The sequence below is a fragment of the Hemitrygon akajei genome, chromosome 32, assembly GCF_048418815.1.
Source record: "Hemitrygon akajei chromosome 32, sHemAka1.3, whole genome shotgun sequence".
Classification (NCBI taxonomy): Eukaryota; Metazoa; Chordata; class Chondrichthyes; order Myliobatiformes; family Dasyatidae; genus Hemitrygon; species Hemitrygon akajei.
In genome coordinates, this window is record NC_133155.1 from 12,268,292 (window position 1) to 12,286,401 (window position 18,110).

General features: G+C 42.6%; 1 protein-coding gene across 5 annotated transcripts in view; it reads left to right on the forward strand.

Annotated features, from left to right (window-relative positions):
* The first annotated feature begins 4,438 nt into the window (after nucleotides 1–4,438).
* The window catches only part of stpg1 (sperm-tail PG-rich repeat containing 1), a 64,347-nt gene continuing 50,675 nt past the window's right edge, over nucleotides 4,439–18,110 (forward strand). Inside the window, exons 1-2 of one of the 5 annotated variants that reach the window (XM_073034623.1) lie at nucleotides 4,447–4,505; nucleotides 14,352–14,436. The gene's annotated coding sequence lies outside the window, so the exon portion shown is untranslated. Of the gene's footprint in view, nucleotides 4,506–6,498; nucleotides 6,578–14,351; nucleotides 14,437–18,110 lie in introns of those variants that run through there. The other 4 variants (XM_073034621.1, XM_073034624.1, XM_073034620.1 and 1 more) reach the window with 4 other exon arrangements.

The window sequence follows — 18,110 nt, forward strand, 5'->3', positions numbered from 1 at the left end:
TTTGCCGTATGCACATGCTCTACTGCGTGCTGCAAAGCAGAAATGCTTTTCAGTGATTTGTGCTCCTCGGGAGACCGGCTGTTGGTAGGTTTTGTGCAGTAGTCTTCAGATTTCAGTGAGTTACCAAGAAGCTGATGATATTTACAAACTAATCTTGATAGAAAAATCTTTGAAAATATTCTGTCGTTCATCATCGTCATCATAATGTGCTATGTCATGTGGCGTAGGCGATCAAGGTCTCATGACCATGAATGTACTTGGTGAATTTTTCTACAGAAGTGGTTTGCCATTGCCTTCTTCTGGGCAGTGACTTTGCAAGATGGGTGACTCCAGCCATTATCAATGCTCTTCAAAGACTGTCTGCTTGGAGTCAGTGGTTGCATTACCAGGACTTGTGATATATGCCATCTACCACCTACTCCCATGGCTTATCTGGGAGTGGGGGTGGGGGGAAGCTAATCAACGTGTGCTATCACCTTGCCCAGGGGCGACCTGCAGTCTTGCAGGGGGAAGGAGCAATCTACACCCTGCCACCCGACAATTATGTTGTGACCTGAAGTAAAATATTGTTGGTATAGTAAACTTATACTAGTAAGCAAACACTGGCTTTGAAAAAAAATGAACTGCATTTATGAAAATTTAAATTTTCTTAGAGAAATTCAAAATTAATCATAAATATATTATGCATTTTATTGGTAATCTAAGTTTCGGTCACAACCTTGTTTGCATCACCTATTATGCATTTGTATGTAAAGTGTTTAAAATATTACTTAAAGAATTTTCCCTCCTGGTTTGCTATCCATGAAAAGTCTTCGATGAGAATGGTTGTTCAGCAACACATTGCTGGATGCCATGGATCTAGTTCAATTGAAGTCCGGCAATAGCAAACAATAAAATGATATTAACTCCACAAAGATCACTGGATCTATCACAACTTACGCCAGGGTCAACACTGGATGTGGTTGCTCAGTCGTCACCACAAAAGTCAAGGCTAATATCAGATTACAAAAGTTGCAGGAAGTGTGAAAGCTGGTATGAAATCATTGTAGGTGGAAGGCAAGTTGAAATAATGGTGAAAGCAGCAGTTGGGTCAGTATTTTTTTCATGATGGCATGCTGAATCTTTAATAAAATATTAGTTTATTTAAGCCTCAGGTGGAGTGTTGCTATCAGTTTAGAGTGCCACTTACAGGGAGCATAAGGGTTACTAGAGTGTATGGCCTCAATTTAGCAGAGAGACCAGCTAATAGATTTTTTTCTCCTTTCAGGATTTTAAAGATTAGCTGTATTTGTCACATGTACAGTACATCAAAACATACAGTGAAATGCATCTTTCTCCAGTCAAATCAAATCAGTGAAGATTGCAGCACACAAATCTCGCCATGCTTCCAGCGCCATTTGACATACCGACAATTTTCTAACTTGAACCGTATATCTTTACCGCTCAAAGGCCAACCCTACGTCCACGTTGTGGAGGTGGTAACGGGTAAGGCTGGCCAACAGGGCTCTGCTGAAGCTCTGTAGGCCAATCCCCTGTACAGGGGACACAATAGATTACAAAAACATTGATGAACCTCGGAGGGAGGTCATCGATGGCTGTTGCTCCACCAGAAGCCGAGGGCTCGAGAAGAAAGAACTGTATAGCTCTGGACTGTGGGAGGAAACCAGAGCACCCAGAGGGAAACCCAACATGGTCACGGGGAGAACGTTCAAACTCCTGACAGGCAGCAGCAGGAAGGGGTGTAGTGGTTGGCACAACACTTAGCACAAGTTAGCACAAGTACCAGTGACCGGAGTTCAATTCCTGCTGCTGTCTGTAAGGAGTTTGCATGTTCTCCCCGTGACTGCGTGGGTTTCCCCCGGGTGATCCGGGTTCCTCCTACAGTCCAAAGATGTATCAGTTGATAAGTTAGCTGGTATTGTAAATTGCTCCATGATTAGGCTAGGGTTAAAATCAGGGCTTGAAGGGTTGTAATTGCCTATTCCGCACCTTATCTCAATAAAACATAAATAATTGAACCCCAATTGGAGTTCAGTGGTGCTGTAACAGTGTTACCCTGGCACTTAGGGCATCGAAAGCTTAGGAAATGGTTTAATGGAGGTGCCGATGTCATAAATGGCTTTGAAATGGTAAACAAAGATAAATTGTTCAGAGGAGGTGGTGGAGGCCGGAGCAGTAACAACACTTAAGTGACATCTAGAAGGGCACTTGAATGAAGAGTACATAAACGAAATGTAATGAACGCAGACAAATGGGATCAGTATAAATAGACACAATGGTCGATAGATTCATGGTGGGTTAAAGAATTTCTATGTTATACAACTCAAAGACTCTGTGAGGTGGACCCTATGTCATGATCAGAATTAGATTCAGGTTTAATATCATCGGCACATGTCATGAAATTTGTTTACTTTACAGCAGCAGTACAATGAAATACATGATAAATAAATACAGAGGAAAAATGACTGAATTACATTAAGTTAAAAATAAGTTGTGCAAAATATAAGAAATAAAGTAGTGAGGTAGTGTTCATGGGTTCAATGTCCATTCAGAGATTGGATGGCAGAGGGGAAATAGCCGTTCTTGAGTTACTAAGTGTGTGTCTTCAGGCTTCTGTACCTCCTTCCTGACAGTAACAATGAGAAGAGGGCATGTCCTGGGTGGTGGGGGTCCTTATTGGTGGACGCCACCTCCTGAAGGTACTGCTCCTTGTAGATATCATGATTATTACTGAGGCCAGTGCCGCTAATGGAGCTGACAAGTTTTACATGTTTCTGCAGTTTACTTCGATCTTGTGCAGTAGCCCTCACCCCACCAGATGGTGATACAGTCTGTAAGATGCTCTCCAGAATTTTTCGAGTGTTTTAGTTGACAAACCAAATCTCTTCAAACTCTGAGTGAAGTATAGCTGCTGTCTTGTATTCTTTTTTTGTTTAGCTCCGTCAGTATGTTGCATCCAGGTTGGGTCCTCAGAGATATTGACACCCAGGAATTTGAAATTGCTCACTCTCTCGACTTCTGATCCCTCTATGAGGATTGGTTTGTGTTCCCTCGTCTTGCCCTTTCTGAAGACTCCAATCAGCTCTTTGGTCTTGCTGACATTGAGTGCAAGATTGTTGTTGTGTCACCACCCAACTAACTGGTATATCTCGCTCCTGTATGCCCTTTTATCACCACCTGAAATTCTGCCTACAATGTTTGTATCATCAGCAAGTTTATAGATCCTGTCTGAGCTATGCCTAGCCACACAGTCGTGGCTGTAGAGAGGGTAGAGCAGTGGGCTAAGCACACATCCCTGATGTGCGCCATTGTTGATCGTCAGTGAGGTGGAGATGTTATTTCCAATCCGCACAGATTGTGGCCTTCTGGTTAGGAAGTCGAGGATAAAGTTGCAGAGGGCGTACAGAGGCCCACGTCCTGGAGCTTTTGATCAGGACTGTAGGAATGAAGGTGTTAAATGCTGAGCTATAGTCAATAAACAGAATCCTGACATAGGTGTTTGCATTGAGCATTTTGTGCATTTTTGATGGAGGCATAATATGCAGTCGAATTCTGTTTGTGATAGATTGTTATGCTCTTTGTAATGTGGTTCTAAATGGGATGAGGGTTACTGTAAATTCAATAAATATAACCTTCAGAAAAATCAATTAATTCATTCTGTTTTGTGCTAAAGGGCACATTAATTGCTGTTGCAATGCAAAACACGGCAGCAAAGGGGTTAGCACAACACCTTACAGTACAGCCAACGCAGGTTCAATTCCCGCCACCTCCTGTAAGGAGTTTGTACGTTCTCCCCATGACTGTGTGGGTTTCCTCTGGGTGCTCCGGTTTCCTCCCACAGTCCAAAAGATGTACCGGTTGGTAGGTTAATTGATCATTGTAAATTGTCACATGATTAGGCTGGGGTTATATCGGGGGATTGCTTGGTGCTATGGCTTGAAAGGCCTATTCTGTACTCAGTTTCAATAAATAAATAACAAAAGTTCACAGAAACTGCTCTTATTTATTATGGAGCAAACTAATGTTATCTGTAATGCACTTACTGAAAGTGAGGTAGAATTTTCAAAGGAGAGCTGGACAAATACTTGAAAGGAAGGCATTTAAAATACTGAGTGGGATTATCAGATAGGTCTGCACAGAAGCAAGCATTTCCACAGTGGGACGAATGGCCTCATTGCCTCATCATTAGATAATTACGATGTAAGTAAATGGTTATTCTGTACAATTGTAGTCGAAGCTGATCTCTTCCACACTCCCTACGGCCTGGCCACAGAGAACCTTAACGTTCACACAAAATATGATTGGCAGAGGCGCTAAGGCGCTTCTCCCATTGGCGGAAGAAGGTAAGAGGTTATTGCTGAATGGAATGGAACGGGGTGGGGGGGGGGGGGGGGCGGCGGCCCGGCCCGTTGCCATGGTGACGAGTATAAACACGTCCCCGATGCCCAGAAATGAGGCAGCGTCGGCAACGGAGGCAGAGCTTGGCGGAGGCGAAAGGGCAGCGGGTAAGGGGAACGCTGGGCGATCGAATGGGGTCGGGGTAATTGTTGACAGGCTCTGGCCGCTGGCAGCGTGTAAACAGGAGGAGCCCCAGGCTCTCAAGTGAACAGAAGGTCGACTTCTTTCACTTTGCGATTAAAAAAAAAAGTCGGGGAGTGCAAAAGTAATTAATGAAGAATTCATCACTGTGATTTTATGTCAACTTGGTAACCCTTCTGGAAAGCAGTACAAATAAAAGTTCAGAATTATCTCTTACCTGTTCGATGCCCACCTCTTCTGTAGGCATTGATTAAAAAAAATGGTGAATATTCCGAACTATTTTAATTAGTTGGTGCTTCCTGCTGTTTCTTAAACACGAGAAAGTCTGCAAATGCTGGAAATCCAAAGCAACACAAAATGCTGGAGGAACTCAGGTCAGAGAGCATCTATGGAAATGAATAGATAGTCAACGTCTGGGGCTTGGACTCTTCTTCGGGACTGTTTTTTAAGCTGCCTTAACTTGTTACCTCTCTGACACATACTGATCACTCTCTGCCCAGCATCAGGCTGACATGTTATCTTTAGCTTGGAACCTGTATGCCTCCAGCTCCTGCGACATTGCTTGCTGAACCCTGTGTTTCCAAGTGGCCTGACCTCTGCTTTAAGTAGGAAACTCAGGGGTGCACAAGAAAAGCAGTGATTCATAAAACCCCAGGGTGCGCTCATAATCAGTAGAGTGCCTGTTGGTATATTCTGGGCATCTCCAAGAATAGGTGGCAGTCAAAGTTTCCCTCTGAAATGAAGGTGATTCCTTTGACGTTTTTGCACTATTTTGATTAAATAATTTTGCATTCCACTCACTTTTGATTCCTCCTCATGACTATGTTATTGATCAAGCTAAGCATTGAATCTGACCTTCTGTTTTGATTCGGAAGCTGGATCGGATTTATTATCATTGACTTAGATGACGTGAAGTTTGTTGTTTTGGGGACATGGCTAGAAGATGCGGAAGAGCTGATGGATAGGTGGCAAACACGAGGAAGTCTGCAGATGCTGGAAATTAAAGCAACACACACAAAACGCTGGTGGAACACAGCAGGCCAGGCAGCACCTATAGGAAGAAATACAGTCGACGTTTTGGGCCGAGACCCTTCGAGACCAGTTGTCCTGACGAAGGGTCTCGGCCCGAAACGTCGACCGTACTTCCTATAGATGCTGCCTGGCCTGCTGCGTTCCACCAGCATTTTGTGTGTGATGGATAGGTGGGTTGGTTATCGTTTAGTGGAGCAAGTCCTGTGATATTTGTACTTGCGTGCTTCCAGTGGTTTCAAGGCCTGTAATAACCTGGTTCTAATGTGTGGTGTTACTTCATTTTATTGACCAACCAGCAAAGCGAAGTACATTTGATTGATTTTTTTTGAAGGTTGTATTCACTGAAATACAATTTCATCCTATTTAAAACTACATTGTAAAGGAGATAGAGTACTGTGCAAAAATCTGAAGCACCCTGAGCAACACATACAACATGCTGGAGGACTCAGCAGGTCAGGCAGCATCTATGGAAATAAATGAACAGTCAACGTTTTGGGCCAAGACCCTTATTTGGGACTGGTGAGGAAGGAGGAGGATGTCAGAATAAAAAGTTGGGTTGAGGGAAAGGAGGATAGCTGGAAAGTGAAGCCAGTTGGGTGGGAAGAGTCAAGGGCTGGAGAAGAAAGAACCTGATAGGAGAGGAGAGTGGACCATGGGAGAAAGGGAAGGAGGAGGGGACCCAGGGGAGGTGAGGTAAGGGGCCAGAGTGGGGAATAGCAGAAAAAGGAAGGGGAAGGGAATTTTTTTTATATGAGAATGATTCTCTGCATCTGCAGACTTTCTCATGTTTAGGCACCCCAGATCTTTTATATGGTTTTGGATGGTATAGCCTTCACAGAGCCCTGATCTCAACACCATCGAGACTGCCTGGGATTACCTGGAGAGACAGAAGCAAGCAAGATAGCCAAAGTCTGCAGAAGAACTGGGGCAAGTTCTCCAAGATGATGGGACAACCTACCAGCTGATTGTCTTAAAACAGTCTAAGAGAACTGATGCAGTTTTAAAGGTAAAGGGTGGTCACACCAGATATTTATTTGATTTAGTTTCTTCACTGTTTACTGCTCTTTATAGTAATTTTTTTGATTTTTAGAAACTTATCATTAATTTTGAAAGCATCTTCACCTTTACTGAATGTTTTACGTGTGCCCAAGACTTTTGCACAGTACTATAAAAATAAGTCACAGACAGAATTTGACTGAAAATACGTATCTATTAAAGAAACTGAATATACCTTATGGCTTAGGGTCCAGCTCATTGCCTTCTTCTGGGCAGTGTCATTACAAGATGGATGACTTCAGCTACTATCAATGCTCTTCAGAGATTGTCTGCTTGGCGTCAGTAGTCGCATAACCAGGACTTGTGATGTGCACCAGCTGCTCATTCGACCATCCACCACCTGGTCCCATGGCTTTACATGATCCTGATTGGGGGCTAAGCAGGTGCTACACCTTGCCCAAGGGTGACCTGCAGGCTTGCGGAGGGAAGGAGCCACCTTACACCTCCTTTGGTAGAGATGTAACTTCACCCCACCACCCAAGATTGCTTAGAAACTCTTCTTAATCTGGAAACAGATAAATCCAGATGTTGAAATAAAAGCAGAAAATTCAGGAATTGTTCTGGTCCGGCAGTATTACTGGGGGTAGTTACCTTCTGCATTTTCCAATTTTATTACACATTTTGTATTGGTTAAAAAGTAACTGAAATGCACAAGTATCTTGACTTGGGGTTGCCTGTAATCTTTCACTTCAATTAATTCTGAAATCATAGATGATTTATCTTAAGATAATGGGACGACACAGTAATGTAGTCGTTAGTGTAACGCTGTTGCAAACCCAGTTGTAAGATCAGGGTTCAATTTTCCCCCACTGTTGGTAAGGGGGTAGTACGTTCTTCCTGGGTTTTCTCCGGGAGCTTTGGTTTCCCCCCAGATCCCAGAGAAATACGGATAGGATTAGTGAGTTATGAGCATGCATTATTGGCACCAGAAGCATGGTGACTCTTACGGGCTGCCCGGCACAATCCGCACTGATTTAATTTGCTGCAAAAGAATGCATTTCACTGTATGTTTCGATATACATATGGCAAATAAAGCTAATCTTTATCTTTGTATAAAATCCAATTTTATGGAGAAAGTACAGCAATGGAAAGGTTCTGGGTATCTCCCCTTTCTTGTGGTTGCCCCTTGCATCAGTCTAATTACTCCTGACAGCTGAAGTGTATTTTTATATGAAGCTCCCTCTTCAGTATTAGTTCATTAGCTTACCCCAGGACTAGCACAGTTCCAACCTTTGATGAAGAAGCAACGCGCACAGAAAGAAGCGCCGAGGCTCGAAACATCGACTGACTTTATTCATTTCCGTGGCTGCTGCCTGACCTGCTGAGCTCCTCCAGCATTTTGTGTTGCTTTGGATTTCCAGCATCTGCAAGAACTTCTCGTGTTTGTGATTTGACGGAGAATGTGCTGATAAAACAGTGGTATTATTGTTGGAATATAGCAGCTAAATATTAAAACTGCAGATCTTAAATGTGAAATAAAGATATCACCTTTTGAATGTTTACTGCAATGGTACATTTCATCTGCTGGCTGCTTCCACTCATTGTCATTATTTTCACACTATCATCCAAATTCTATAGTCTGCAGTATTGACCCATACTCAAGGGCTGTTCAATGACACTGTTTTATTGCCATTCCTCAGAGAATGCAGCAACTATAGTGACATCTTTCATTGATTCAAGTTTTTCATGAAATACCTAACAATACCTTTCAGTTCTGCCCTTTTGTACAGCAGAGAAGTGAAAAAAAATCAGGCACAAAATCTCAACAATCATGGGGAGTTTTAGTTCATGCCTTTAATTTTGTCGAAACCAGATGACATATTGTACAAATCTTGCCTTCAGTAGAGCTCCAATTTGTGTTAGAAAAAAAAACTTAATTAGAAACTAACAAAAAATGCAATAATTGTCTTAGAGAGATAATGGTCTTCATGCCAGCAAAAGTTAAATTGTCAAACCGCAGTGGGTTGACGCATGTTTTGTGTGTGAATCTGCTGCTGCAAACTTCACCTTCCAAAGCTTCAGAGCTTGCACAGGAAGGTACTTATTCACTTATTGAGAAATAGCGCAGAATGGGCCCTTCCAACCCTTTGAGCCACGCTGCCCTGCAGTCCGCCCGATTTAATCCTCGCCTAATCATGGGATAATTTACAATGAACAATTAACCTACCAACCGGTACATCTTCGGACTGTGGGAGGAAACCGGAGCACCCAGAGGAAACCCACACAGTCCCGGGGAGTAAATACAAACTCCTTACAGGCAGCAGCGAGAATTGAACCCAGGTCGCCTGGACTTTAAAGCATTGTGCTCACCACTACACTGCCACGCTGCTCGAAGTATACCTTTCCCCACTCATCCCCAAATGGTAGAATCATTCTCCTTCCCTCTCTCCCTTCCCATCTCTCTCCCTCCTTTTCTCTCTCTCACACACACACACACACACACACACACACACACACACACACACACACACACACACACACACACACACACACACACACACACACACACACACACACACACACACACACACACACACACACACACACACACACACACACACACACACACACCCCTGAATTTGTAGAACGACATTTTCCACATGAATCACTTTATTAATAACGGAAGGTAGGATACCAGCAGAGTAGCGTAACAATGGCAGCCTTCATGCTGTTTCATGGCACAGTCAGATGCAGACTCAGCAATTTGCTGGTGGGTGAAGGGATGGGGGTTGCTGTGATACTGTGTGTTTCCCACAGGAAGTGAGGAAAAGCCAGGGAGACTGTCCCTTCCAGTCACTGAGCAGTTTCCTGAGCAGCTGTCCTCTTAGCTTGTGTGTGGTAGATAATTGAAAATGAAATCATTGTTCTAATCATTAAAGCATTAACTGCATTCAATGTTTATTTTTTAAAGATGTTGTGTAGCTTCCCTTGGTGCCTACGATAATGTAATAATGCTAAGGCTTTACAAGGCATTGGTCAGGCCAGACTTGAGAGCAGCTTTGGGCCTCTTATCTGCGAAAAGATGTATTATCATTGGAGATTGTGCAGAGGAGGTTCGTGAGAATGATTCCAGGAATTAAGGGGTTAATGTATGTGGAGCATTTGATGGCTCTGGGCCTATATTCGCTGGTGTTTAGAGAGAATGAGGGGGAATCTCATTAAAACCTATTGAATATTGAAAGGCCTAGTTAGAGTGGATGTGGAAAGGATGTTTCTTATAGTGGGGGTGTCTAGGATCAGAGGACACAGCCTCCAAATAGAGGGACATCCATTTAGAACAGAAATGAGGAGGAAATTCTTTAGCCAGAGGGTAGTGAATCTGAGGAATTCATTGTCATAAAAGGCTGTGGAAGCCAAGTCATTGTTTATTTTTAAAACAGAGGTTGATAGGTTCTTGGTTAATCTGGGAATCAAAGGTTATGAAGAGAAGGTGAGAGAATGGGGTTGAGAGAAATCAGCCCTGGTGGAATGATGGAGTAGACTCGATGGGCTGAATAGCCTAATTCTTCTCCTGTGTCTTATGGTCTATAATTGTAACAATTTTCTGTTACGGTGGCAAAGCTGCTCTTGGCAAGATGACATGACAGCAAAGTGACAACATCCAGAAAATCTGAGCATCTGGATTGGTGACTAGCACATACAAGTGGATTGTACCTCAGAAGTGGACTGCTCACTTTATTAATAACATCGACAGTTTCCACATCTAGGTATCAGACCAATTGAATACAGAAAGTAGGAACCTAAGGTTTTATAAGGTTCCTTCCTTAAATCAGGCTCCCCAAGATGCAATTGGCCTCACCAATGACTGCAAATTGGGAATGTAAGCATTGAGAATAAATACAGTGTGGTCTTCTCCTGGCTCTACAGTACCATCAGCAGCCAACTTTGACTCTCCTACAATTAACTTATCCTACCACTCCCTTGTTAGAGTCTCACTGAGGGTTTTTGCTAAATGAATTTCCTTAGCCTGTTGTCCAAGGAGGTGCGGCAGCTTCATTTGATTGTGACCTGGGGGAAGTTTTGATCGGGCTGTTGTTATACCTACGGAGGGATTGTTTCCTGTGTCCTGTTGCTCAATGAGACCATTCCAACCCAATTCCATCCATCCCCAATTTTGTTTATTCTGGGATTAGAATTAACCAGGAAGAAATGATATCTTTTTAACTATGGTTAGAATCACTTAAGCAATATCTTGGTTAAAATAATATCCTGTTCTTTCTTAAAGATGGCCATACCACTTCTATTTTATACATTAAAATCATAGTATTTGTTTACTGTTTGTAATTAATCTCTTGTTTAGGTTTACTAGAACCAACTGGGCCACACAACCAAAATTTCCTTCTAAGTTCACTCTATTTGTCTGCTTTTGGCCCATATTCATATAAACCTTTTCTTTCCATGTACTTGTCCAAAATCCTTTTATACGTTGTAATTATACCTGGCTTAACTACTTCCTCTGGTATCTCATTCCATATATTGGCCACACTATGGAAAAAAAAGTTGCCCCTCAGGTTCCTATTAAATCTGTCCTCTCTCACCTTAAGCCTATGCCCTCTAGTTCTTGATTCCCCAGTCCTGGGGGGTTGGGGGGAAGACATTAACATCGATCCTGTCTATGCTTCTCATAATTTTGTAGAGTTCAGTAAGATCACCCCTATGCTCACCTGAGAAAAGTCCCAAGCTGCTTATCCTCCCTCCATAACTCAGACCCTCGAGTCCCGACAATGTCCTTGTGAATCTCCTCGGCATTCCGTCCACCTTAACGGCATCTTTCCTAGAGCAAGGTGAACAAAACTGGACATAATATTTCCAAGTGCAGCCTCATTGGCATTTTGTAAAACTACAATGTGACACCCTGTCTTTGAAACTTAGTGCCCTGACTGATGAAGACCAGCGTGCCAAGAGCCGCCTTCACCATCATTGTCTACCTGCAACACCACTTCCAGGGAACTATGCACTAGTAATCTTTAGAGTGTGTAGAGCAGAAGGAACTCAGAAGTACCCATACGTATGTAGCATCCGTGCCCCCAATTTACCCCCATTCGCCTAGGGTGAACCGCCGTCGCCCCACCAATAGTGCGATACTTCGGTGTAAATACGGAGTAATGCCCCCCCAGTACACGCTCACAACACAAATACCAGACAATACACCGAAGGCGAGTAAATAATTGCAACTTTATAGTTACTTCTTAGTGATGGGTTAGTAGAACCAGACGACCTAAAGGCGCCAAATCAGTAAGTTTATCAGTTTGTGCACATAATATTTTAATACGTTGGAGCTCGCACCTCTGGTTCCATCCGCAACGACCTTCCAAGCCTTCGGCCACCGTCCGAACCGCCGACGTCCAGTATCCGCCGCCCTGGAACCGCTGTCCGCTCCTCACACATCCATCCCCCTCGCTCTCCTCCCGAAAAAGACCGCGAACTCCCGCTCAGCTCACACATACAAGACAGCATAACAATTCTCCATTGGTTAGTTCCCCCCTTATCTGCAGTTATAACCCAAACATTCAAGGTACAGAAACCCATTACAGCATAAAATAACATTACAGAGAAGCCATTTTGTTAGCCTGAACAGTTAACACCACAGTTAATGGTACTGCGAGCCCTACACGTAGAACCCTGAAAGTGGTGTTACAGGTGGACATGATGACAAAGAAGACTCTATAGAGCCTTACCAATGTAATACATTGATGCACTTTCCCAAAATGGAACACATTGCATTTATCCGAATTAAGCTTCTCATGGCCACTCACCCAGATGATCAAGATCCCTGATAACTATCTTCACTGTCAATGAATCCACATATTTTAGTGTTATCTGCAAAATTACGAACCATCTGTATACCTTGTGTATACTTATCCAAATCAATGATATCATTGACAAATATGCCCGGACTCTTTTGATTACTTTGTGGTTTAGTGCTTTTTATTCTGGTTCTTTTGCTCATTTTTTTCCCATTTGTGTGATCTGCTTTCTTTTTGCATGTTGGGGGTTTGATGTTTCTCTTTGAATGGGTTACATGGTGTTTGCGTGGCTGTATGCGGGAAGACAAATCTCAGCGTTGTTTACTGCTGATAATAAATGAACTTTTGAAAGAGGAATGGATCCAACACTGACTCCAGCAAGTACCAATTGTAGATGTAGGCCTCCATTAGTCTCAATAGACCATGGATTTGTGCCTTGGAAAGTTTCCAATGTTTTGGCAATGTTTTTTTTATGGAAGACCAACAGTTGCCCATGCTGCAAGTCTCCCCTCTCCACGCCACTGATGGTGTCCAAGGGAAAGACATTAGGACCCATACATCTTGGCACTGGTGTCATCACAGAGCAATGTGTGTTTAAGTGCCTTGCTCAAGGACACACATGCAGCCTCAGCCAAGGCTTGAACTAGCGACCTTCAGATCACCAGACGAACACCTTAACCACTTGGCCACGTGCCAATACTAACCAGTTAAGGGTCTCAAGTCTGAAAAATAACCTTCCGCTATATCTCACTTCTTCCTACCATCTTGCCAATTGTGTATCTAATTAGTTAGCTTTCCCTGGATCCCATGGGATCTAATTTTCCATACTGGGTACCCATGCAGAATATTAAAACCCTCACTGAAGGCCATATAGACTACAGTATGTCTACTGGCCTGTTCTCATTGGCCTTTTTGGTTAATTTTAAAAAAACTGAAATTAAATACAAAATCAGATTCATCCTATTTTCCTTTCTAAAATCAAAGGCATTAGCCTGAAGTAATAACTTTGCTTCTTTCTACACCGTAAAAGTTTTCATTTTTTTCTGTTTTATTTCCAGTATTTGCAGTATTTTGATTTTTGCGAGCGGTGGTACAGCAATTTAACTGGAAACATTCACAATACTCCGCTGGGTTTAAACTTCAGAGCCGTCTACTGCTGTTGTGTCCACTAATGATGCCAGTTGCTGGTGAACTAACTCCTCTTCGGTTACTTTAATGTTCTGACTTCGGTATCTCAACCTCTCTAATTTATTAGATCAGAGGCCTAGTTCCTCACTGACACTGACTCCTTCACCACGCTACTGAAGTTAGTAACTTATCGAAGTAAAAATACTGTACATAGTAGTTTATGCCATTAGTTCTCCAGTTCATAATGAGCTCCCATCAGGGCGGATAAAGGGTCTTGGCCCGAAACACCGACTGTACTCTTTTCCATAGATGCCGCCTGGCCTGCTGAGTTTCTCCAGCATTTTGTGTGTGTTGCTTGGATTTCCAGCATCTGCAGATTTTCCCTTGTTTCCCTTCTTGATTATATTGAGCTGACTCTACAAAGTGCAATGGCATTTCCAAATTGGATTTAATTGCCTGAAAGAGCACCTAAAAGTATGTAAGAACTTGCTGTTACTTGTAGATTTATGTCCGGAATGTCCTTCCTTTATAAGCTAATCAAAGCCCTGAACACTTTGTGGGTTGGGTATCTTGCTCCCTCTGGTGGTAGGCCAATTCCCTGTATGTGCTGCTTCAGCGAAAAAATGTTTCAGTACGTATGATGTGATAAAATTATTTTTAATTAGCCAGCCGAAGTAATTTATAATATAGCTCTTTCAAATTTCTTTTGATGTAGAAGATTCTTCCTTTTACTTCTTCAGCTGTCCTCAGGATTGAGAATGGTTTCACTCCGGTTCTGAGGGAACTGCAAAATGATAAATTTCACAACGTATGCCAATGTTATTAAACCTGATTCTGATTCTGATTTAGATTTTCTTGTACACTTCAGTGAATGAGATAATGATGAGTTGGACTTCAACTTGGTGACTGGGTTCAAAATAATTCAAAGTTCAAAGTAAGTTTATTATTAAAGTGCATACTTTATATGTCACCATATACATCCTGAGATTCATTTTCCTTTGGGCACCCTCAACAAACTCATAATAGAATAATAACCGTAACAGAATTAATTTCAAGACCAAACCAACTTGGGTGTTCAACCAGTGTGCAAAAAACAACAAGCTGTGCAAATACAAAATAAAAGAAATAAAAATAATAAAAGAGCAATAAATATTGAGACCATGAGATGAGGAGTCTTTGAAAGTGAGTCCATTGGTTATGGGAACATTTCAATGATGGGTCAAGTGAAGCTGAGTGAAGTTATCCCCTTTGGTTCAAGAGCCTGATGGTTGAGGGGTAGTAACAGTTCCAGCACTTGATGGTGTGAACCCTGAGACTCCTGTACCTTCTTCCTGATGGCAGCAGCGAGAAGAGAGCATGAGCTGGGTAGCAGGGCTTTCTTATGACAGAATGTTATGTAGATGTACCCAGTGGTGGGAAGGGTTTTGCCTGGGCTGTATCCAGTACTCTTTGCAGGATTTTGCATTCAAGGACATTGGTGTTTCCATCCCAGGTAATGATACAGCCAGTCAATATACTTTCCACTACGCATCTATAGAAGTTTGTCAAAGATTTTGGACTGAACTTGATTTTTAAGGTAGAACAGTTTCCCATTTATCATATCAATTAGCTCCATTCCCAAGGAAATCAATATATTTTGTGCAGGAAATAATAGAAGAACAATTGTCTGAGTATTCTAACCAATGATGCTCTGGTAACATTTTGTGTTTAGAACATTTTAATATGGAAATACAGCTGTCTCTTAAGAAGCAATATTTAAACTAAAATCAGTCATTTAATTAATAATAAAAGCAAAACACATTGGAAACATAGCAGGACAGGCAGCATCTGTGGAAGGAGATGACATTTCAGGTTGAAGAACCTTTGTCAACTGAGAAACCGGTAAAACAAGTTACTTGTAAGTAGTACTGGCCAATCACCAAACATCATGAGTTTATAAATAACACCATAAACAAATTTTTTAAAAAATTTAATATTAAGGGAGATGAATATTGACAGCACATTCAATGTAGGCATATTTGACAAAGTCCTATACAACAGTCTGATCATGAATATGAAAGCACATGGGATCTAGGAAAATCCAAAATTGGCTCAGTACAATGTACAGTACTGTTCAAAAGTCTCAGGTGCATATATATATAGCTAGCAAATTTCCCTCTAAGACTTGCACTTGTGCGTACGCACTTATCTTTTGCTACTAGCACACAAAGCAATTGTAAATTGCGTATGATGAGGCTAGGGTTAAGTCAGTGGGTTGCTGCAGATCGAATGGCAGGAGGATCTTAATCCACACTGTATCTCTAAATAAAATAAATATAGTTGCAAAGTAACGCATAAGCTCAATAACCGCAGGGTAGAGTTCCCATCAGCTCCTCTGAGGAGGATGCTGTTCATCAGTGTTGCCTCTGAGGTGTGAGCATGCACACATCTTCTGCTACCTCATTGGCATGTTAGATATATTCCACAATTGTACACAATCACATCTCCTTTTCTGGTTTCTGATGTGGACAGTGTTGACCACGTGGAGCTTGCGATGGTTTGTCTGCAGATTTTAAAGCTGGCTGATTTATACTGTTTTTCTTGAAGAAATTATTGATTCACTATGTCGAGTTCCAAAGAAGCAAAGGGCGTGAAGCAGAAAAGAACTGCTAGTTCATTTAAAGCGGAACGAAACATAGAAACATAGAAAATAGGTGCAGGAGTAGGCCATTCGGCCCTTCGAGCCTGCACCGCCATTCAGTATGATCATTGCTGATCAACCAACTCAGAACCCTGTACCTGTTTTCTCTCCATACCCCCGATCCCTTTAGCCACAAGGGCCATATCTAACTTCCTCTTAAATATAGCCAATGAATTGGCCCCAACTGTTTCCTGTGGCAGAGAATTCCACAGATTCACCACTCTCTGTGTGAAGAAGTTTTTCCTCATCTCGGTCCTAAAAGGCTTCCCCTTTATCTTTAAACTGTGACCCCTCATTCTGGACTTCCCCAACATCGGAAACAATCGTCCTGCATCTAGCCTGTCCAATCCCTTTAGAATTTTATACGTTTCAATAAGATCCCCCCTCAATATTCTAAATTCCAGTGAGTATAAGCCTAGTCGATCCAGTCTTTCTTCATATGAAAGTCCTGCCATCCCAGGAATCAATCTGGTGAACCTTCTCTGTACTCTCTCTATGGCAAGAATGTCTTTCCTCAGATTAGGGGACCAAAACTGCACACAACATTCTAGGTGCGGTCTCACCAAGGCCTTGTACAACTGCAGTAGAACCTCCCTGCTCCTGTACTCAAATCCTTTTGCTTTGAATGCCAACATACCATTTGCCTTTTTCACCGCCTGCTGTACCTGCATGCCCACCTTCAATGATTGGTGTACAATGACACCCAGGTCTCGTTGCATCTCCCCTTTTCCTAATCAGCCAGCGTTCAGATAATAATCTGTTTTCCTGTTCTTGCAACCAAAGTGAATGACTTAATAAATCAGTAGAAACAGATACACCATAAGCTCATGAGGCCAGGAACGTGCAGCTATGAGAAATGTCTATGTACAATACTGGAGTTACCTGCATGATAGTCGTGATGCAAAAGTTGCCAGAGAAATTGCAAGCGGAAGAAATGGAGAGATATTTGGAAACTTGAGTTCTTAAAGCATCTTTTAGCAAGCAAATCACATATGGATGGTGTTCAAAAGCTCTGGTGGGAAAATTATTCATTACCCTCTATAGAAAGTGCAGATGAACGAGAGTGAAAATGATCAAATGCAGAGGAGATCAAAGTTCTTATTGACAGTTATTTTACTTCTTTTTAAACAATGAACAAAAAACTGGACTTGGTAGCTTATTTTCGTTAGAATAGCTTCAGGTTTATTTCCACTTAAAAATTTATGTTGTTGTCTCTGGGCAAAAAATTGCACAGCACAACATTTTTGTGCACACTGATCAATAGAAGTTAGAGGGAACATGGATAGCTGGGGTGCCGAAGGTCTTTGCACAGCACTGTATTTGTCAATGTGGAGCAGTTTGAGCTTGTAAATCTTGTGGGAGCACAGGATGCTGGGAATGGTGAGGGTGTAGTGCCCCGGGAGGGGTGTGTTTGACAGGTGGCAGAAAAGGAGTGCTGGGGCGGGGAGGAGGGAATGCTGGTGTGGGTACAGCCACACCCAGTCTCAAGATACCAGGCAAGGTAATTTGATTCCAAACAATTGGATTATTGATCATTACAGATGTCCCTCTGGTGCTTCCTGCTCCCTCCCCTCTCCCTTCCCCTTTTGCCCAAAATGATTCCCATCTCTCTGGACCCCTTCCCATTTTCAAAACACAATCAATAGGCATCCGTTAGTCCTGTGAGACCATGGATTTGTGCCTTGGCAGGTTTCCAGGGGGCAGGCCTGGGCAAGGTTGTATGGGAGACCAGCAGTTGCCCAAGCTGCAAGCCTTCCCCTCTCCACGCCACCGATGTTGTCCAAGGGAAGGGCACTAGGACCCAAGCAGCTTGGCACTGGTGTCGTCGCAGAGCAATGTGTTGTTAAGTGCCTTGTTCAAGGACACAACACAATGCCTCAGCTGAGGCTCGAACCAGTGACCTTCAGATCACCAGACCGATGCCTTAT